Source organism: Barbus barbus, assembly GCF_936440315.1.
Source record: "Barbus barbus genome assembly, chromosome: 15".
Lineage (NCBI taxonomy): Eukaryota > Metazoa > Chordata > Actinopteri > Cypriniformes > Cyprinidae > Barbus > Barbus barbus.
The window spans coordinates 21,508,006-21,514,757 of record NC_136743.1 but is presented as its reverse complement, the minus strand read 5'-3'; positions in this window follow the sequence as shown (position 1 = coordinate 21,514,757).

Here is a 6,752-nt window from a genome sequence, read left to right as displayed (position 1 = left end):
CTGGCTCTCACAGACCTGTTAGTTTGTCTTTAAGAAGCTCTCCTATCCTCCACTCATTACCTGTATTAATTCATAGGCGTAATTTACGGGTGGGACGGGTGGGACATGTCCCCACCACTTTTTACCAGGCTCGATATTGTCCCCACCACTTTTAAAAAGTAACTGAAAAATAGATTGCGTAAGGTATATATTAAAGGAAAAGCACCATCTACAAATCGTCACTCTTCATAATTAATTCATTCATTTAACACATTTTTCCGCCGGTCAGACGCTTTTCAACGTCCTCAAAGATGAATATTAAGTCTCGTTGTGAAACTATCGCGAGATACGCGATATGCGTCATGGGATATGTAGTTTCCTTTCCCTATAATTAGTCTACAGATCCTGTACCTTTCTTTTTACGATGTTCGTATTGTTTGGATACTGTTTCAAGGTTGAAATATTTTATTTGAGATTTTTGAGAAGATTAATTGGACAATATCTCTGGTCCACAAGTCAAATCATCACTCACTGTAGTCATCAAGTGATCAAGTGATGACTAGAAGGTGGACGACGGTTCTTCTTCAACCACGCAGCGAGGTGAGTTCACTTGAGGCATTGTTAAAAAGTCACAAGTCACGGTTATTATTACAAGTCATGATTAAGTGTTATAGGAAAAATTAAGTTATGTAAGAAGTAAATAATTCATTTTGGGATCTAAATGTTTACATTTGCAATCATAAGCAATATATTGGCATTTGTCCATCATTGAAGGCTGAATAATAGTTAAAGCACTTTTAGGCAACAGGACAATTCTATGTTATGACTGGGATTTTCACAATTAAAACAAAGTATACAAGTCTTTAGTTCATAGTCCTTTAATTCAGTTTTGTATTAAATCACAGCGCACTCCAGTGGCCGCCAGAAAACATGATTAGCGACAGTATTCACGTAAATTAAATATAATATGTTTTCGTGTTAAGCAAAGTAACTTACTGTGCGTGGCTGCTTCACTAAAAAGCTTCTTATATCACTTCCACACTTTCTTTTGGACATTTTGTTGATGTTTTAACATTTATGCTATAGGTAGCAACATTTACCGTTAACTAGCCTTTACATGTGGGGTGGGGGAGGAAAAAATAGAGCTTTTATACAAACATAATAAAAAAAAAAGATTCGTTAAAACAATTTAATTTATTTAATTATTTAATTAATAAAGGTAGTTTAACCATTTTAAACACAAATAAACACTCATGTTTTAAACAAGGTTTTGCGTAGTTCAGGATTGGTTAAATTATTTGATTGGATGAGGAAAATTTTGTGGGCTTGTCTTGACTCTTGACGTAATGTTTATTAGAAAATATGCAAGTAATTATGAATGAATCGTAATACACACAATTGTGCAATTAATGAATACGCTGCAGCTGAGCTGACCATGAAATGGCAAGTTCACCATATTTATCTTGCGTATTTTGATTGATATTAGCTACCCTGGATGTGTTGTGATAAGCAAAACGTAACATTCACATTGTGAATGTTACGTTTTGCTTATTCGGATGTTTATAGACATATTTGTGAATGTGATGCATGTGTGCATCAAAGTGAAAATGAAGTGCATTTCCAACTCTGAACTCAGTCCCCAAGTAAATTCGGTTATTAAATAAACAAATAGCAAAACGAGTTGTGCGGTGTCCCCACCACTTTTCAAAGCAAAGTTACGCCGCTGTATTAATTGCACCTGTTTGAACTTGTTACTTGTATAAAAGACATCTGTTCACACACTCAATCAACCAGACTCCAACCTCTCCACTATGGGCAAGTCCAAAGAGCTGTTTAAGGACACAATTGTAGACCTGCACAAGGCTGGGATGGACTACAGGACAATAGGCAAACAGCTTGGTGAGAAGGCAACAACTGTTGGCGCAATTATTAGAAAATGGAAGAAATTCAAGATGACTGTCAATCTCCCTCGGACTGGGGCTCCATGCAAGATCTCGCCTCTTGGAGTATCAATGATCCTGAGAAAGGTGAGGGATCAGCCTAGAACTACACGGGAGGACCTGAAGTTTGCCAAAGACCATCTGGATGATCCAGAGGAGGCATGGGAGAAGGTCATGTGGTCAGATGAGACCAAAATAGAAGTTTTTGGTATAAACTCCACTCGCCGTGTTTGGAGGAAGAAGAAGGATGAGTACAATCCCAAGAACACCATCCCAACCGTGAAGCATGGGGGTGGAAACATCATGCTTTGGGGGTGCTTTTCTGCAAAGGGGACAGGACAACTGCACCGTATTGAGGAGAGGATGGATGGGGCCATGTATCGCGAGATTTTGGGCAACAACCTCCTTCCCTCAGTAAGAGCATTGAAGATGGGTTGTGGCTGGGTCTTCCAGCATGACAATGACCCCAAACACACAGCAAGGACAACTAAGGAGTGGCTCCATAAGAAGCATTTCAAGGTTCTGGAGTGGCCTAGCCAGTCTCCAGACCTGAACCCAATAGAAAATCTATGGAGGGAGCTGAAACTCCGTGTTGCCCAGCGACAGCCCCAAAACCTGAAAGATCTGGAGAAGACCTGTATGGAGGAGTGGGCCAAAATCCCTGCTGCAGTGTGTCCAAACCTGGTCAAGAACTACAGGAAACGTCTGACCTCTGACCTTTGACCATATATGTGTGTGTGTGTATTATACATTAGTATACATGAAAATGTGTATTTTTCAATTAAAGACCGTTTATAGATTTAATATGGGCTGCTTTTGGTGCTTGACACTTTTTTTTTTTTATTGGTCATTTTGTGTTTCAAGAAAAATGTAAAATGTTTCTCTCTATTTAACAACATTGAAAGACGACTTCCTGACTTACTGATCACGTCTCTTGCGCGGCTGGATGTTGGACTCATGAAAAATAATCACGTTGTTTGTATTCACCAAAACTGATTTACTGAAGTGAAAACATGGACGGAATTGGTGTTAGAGCGAGCACCACTTGCTGTGAGACGGGAGCGACGAGACGACGAACAGTTATTCACGATTTCTGATTTACTTAACATATACTGCGTGAGGGTGGCTGTGACTGGATGATGACAGGTCTCGGTGATCATTTTTAAGTGATCATCACTCCTGTTGTTGTAGTATCAGTCAGTGGTTAGCAGAAACAGGACAAGGGAGGTCACGTACGGGACAAATAAATTAAGCCCAATATACGGGACGTCCTGGCTAGTTTGAAACGGTTGGCAACCCTACATATCTAGTAGGCTACATTCTTCAACCAGTAGCATGTTCACACAGCAGCAGAATACGGTTGTAAGTCCTGTATAAGTGACTTTAATGTGGTTAAGTTCACAAAAAGTAGTTATTGTGGAAGTGACAACTGCATTCTGAACGTCTTCAACTGCATAGTCTAACCAAACTCACACCCATAAATTTTAATGACTGCATTCTAAAAACACCTGCGCTACTTGTACGGAACCAGACTGGACAAGTCGTCCATCACATCCCACAATATGAGAGCCACTCTGCACTGCACAAACACATCTAACTGACAGAAGTGGAAATGTGACATTCAGTCATTGCTCTTCTCCACTAGAGCTGCTCCCTTCAGTTTTGTGTTCTACACATTGGTTGACTCAAATGCTCCGTTGTCCACCCCGATATAAGAGTTGCTGTTGCCGTCGCACATTTATTCACAGGATTTGAGACTGTTATTTTGTGTCTGTGCGTGTGAGTGTGTAGATATATAGTCAGAACGCTCCATTAAAAATCTTAAGAAATGTTACTATTAAAAATCAGAAAAAAATATTAGTGTATATTAGGTAATTTATTTATTACCAAGAGAATAGGAATGCATTCTACTAAGTATTGGAATATGTACAACTAAATACTACTACCTAATAAACAATGTGTAAAACAAACTAGAAATAGATATTAAAAAATGGAATACATACTGATATAATGAACTGGCAAATAAATCAAAGCCACTTTTTTTTCATGCTAGGCTGCATTACAGAAACGTCCTGTTTACTCTTGACTTAAGACTTGAAAAAGTTCTACTTCCTAAGTGAAATTATGATGGTTGGGGGAAGTCGTGGCCTAATGGTTAGAGAGTCAGACTCGTAATCGAAAGGTTGCGGGTTCGAGTCCCCGGCCGGCAGGGATTGTAGGTGGGGGGAGTGAATGTACAGCGCTCTCTCCACCCTCAATACCACGACTGAAGTGCCCTTGAGCAAGGCACCGAACCCCCAATTGCTCCCCGGGCGCCGCAGCATGGCTGCCCACTGCTCCGGGTGTGTGTGTGTGTGTGTGCATTTGTTCACTACTCACTGCTGTGTGTGTGCACTTGGATGGGTTAAACGCAGAGCACCAATTTTGAGTATGGGTCACCATACTTGACAATACGTCACGACTTTACTTTACAGATAGGATAGGTTTAAGTTTACATTAACATTCCAGTAATGCAGTCCCTGTGAAACTAGTAGTAAACAAATAAGTAACTATACTCCTAGATACCACATTTAAGTTAGGCTTAAACACTAATCACTAATTGGTTTACCTACTTTTAATAAAATAAAAACACCAAAACTACTAAGAATAAATGTTTAACCGGCTTGCCATACTTCATAGCGTGCTGCCGTTTTCTCAATACATTTTCATTCCCTGGGATATGAAGGTGTAATTTGCTCGTTTCAAATGCAGTCAGTAGCACCTGAGATAATACAATAGAAAACATGTTATTCATGCCACAGACACTGCTGCTTATAAGGCTTCCTAAACCTGCAAGCTATAGTCTGAATAAGTGGTTGCCTTCATATCTAACGTATAATCGTGTCCAAATGGATCATAGTTGTCTCAGACAGCCAATGATGCATCAATTTACCCTGTGCTATAAGGACATTAAAACCTCTACATTTCAAGGTCAAGAAGCTACGACACTTTTGCCATTTTACTCCACACATTCAAAGGAAAATAAATCATGTTTAATTCAGCAGCAGTCAGAAACCATAACTGCAGTTGTGCATGTGATGCATGGAAAAAGTGTAATAAGCTAGTCCTGTCTCAAAGGTGGGCTGCAGTTTAAAATAACTTGTTAGAGGATGTCTACCTTCCGTGACTAGGTTGTCTCTACTGACAATTTGTCCTGAAGCACACGTTGAAATATTTCTTAATATCTTTTCATCCATATATAGTTCCTTCTGTTGACGAAGACTTAAAAAAAAAACTAATCACATTTCAACAAAAACCCAATAACCTTTCATCATCTTTTGCTTACCCTGTTAGCAAATGTGCACACTGATAAGGGAGAAAAAGTGTCCACATCCAGCAATAAGAGTTTGTACTTATAAACAAGTTGTCAGAGGGGTCAACTTATTGCCACAATTTTTCTACAGCATTTGAAAAGATCAAAATTAAATTCTCTAATAAAAACCTTAGTGTCATGAACTTGAGCAAAAGGCACATAATGAACAGTAAGTCCTGCCTTAAGCATATCTATCTTGAAATATTAAAATTCAGTCCCAAGTTCCCAACACAATTAACACTTTCACTGTCTGATACAATTCTTAATTTAAAAGCACCTTTTTAAAAGGCACTCATTTTATGGAATGACCCATAAATATTAGTAGCACACACCTAGTGTATAACATGATATGAATCAGCATAAATGTTTCTACTTTGTAGCATCTCTACAAATGCTTTCTGAAATAACCTGCTTTCTGCCCATGTTTCCAGCCCAGAAACAGCTCATCTTTAAAATTTCATACTAAAACTAAAAACTTTGAAACCTGGATCCCCTGCCATCTGCGCTTTTCTTACGTAAAAAAAATAATGCTGAAATTAAGCATTTGAGCAAAACCTTTGTCACAATCTGTTCAGCAAGCCCTCTCCTGGCAGAAGGACTCATTACAGCATTAAAGCACCAACATTGAATTTCTCCACAGGGAAAACACGCTTTGCCTTTTCTATTATGAAAATACCACAATGTGCATACGCCAAAAAATAAATAAAGACCCCACATCCCTCAAACACTCTACTTAGCAACTTGATAATCTTTTATTATTTGCAATGCTTCATCTCTCCAACGTTTTCCAGTTTGATGCGAAAGCATTTCATTCCTTAAATAATGAGCAAAAAAATATTTACACTTTTTCCCAATAAAACTAACCTATGGATCACTGTAAGCACCTCTTACCATCTGGAAGAAAACATCTTAAATACAGGGAAATTGCCATTTCTGTTGGGAAAAAAAATAAATGGCATTACATCAGATTTTTTAACTTTTAATTTCTGGGGAAAAACAAAAAAAACTTTTCCATATGTATGTACAGAACGCTCCTGAAATGTGTTTCCACTTTGCAAGTAGAAAAGGCTTTAGGATCATTACTGTCATTTCATCAAGTTGATTTTTCTATATGCTTCAAGTTTTAATGATTTCTCTTAAAATTCCACCGCAGGCTTGCTCAAGTAGGGCTTCACAAAGTCCCCCATCAGTTCTTCAAAAGAGGTAAGATGCAAAAGTGTGGGCTAGGAAGCAGGACAAGGATGGCTTAGTTGGAAGCATGTTGGACCCCCACCTCATCCAGCAGCACTAAGGTCAAAGGTCAAAGTCCATCCAAGACCATCATTCTGAAGTTCAACAGGTCCACCCCTTTCTAAAGGATACAGGAAGCAAAAAGAGCGAAATACAAACGCTACTCAAATTTCATTCGTCACTTAGAGAATTCATCAAATACTACACTCGTGTATCAGTCTCTGTAGATTTAAAAACGACTCCTCTCGCAC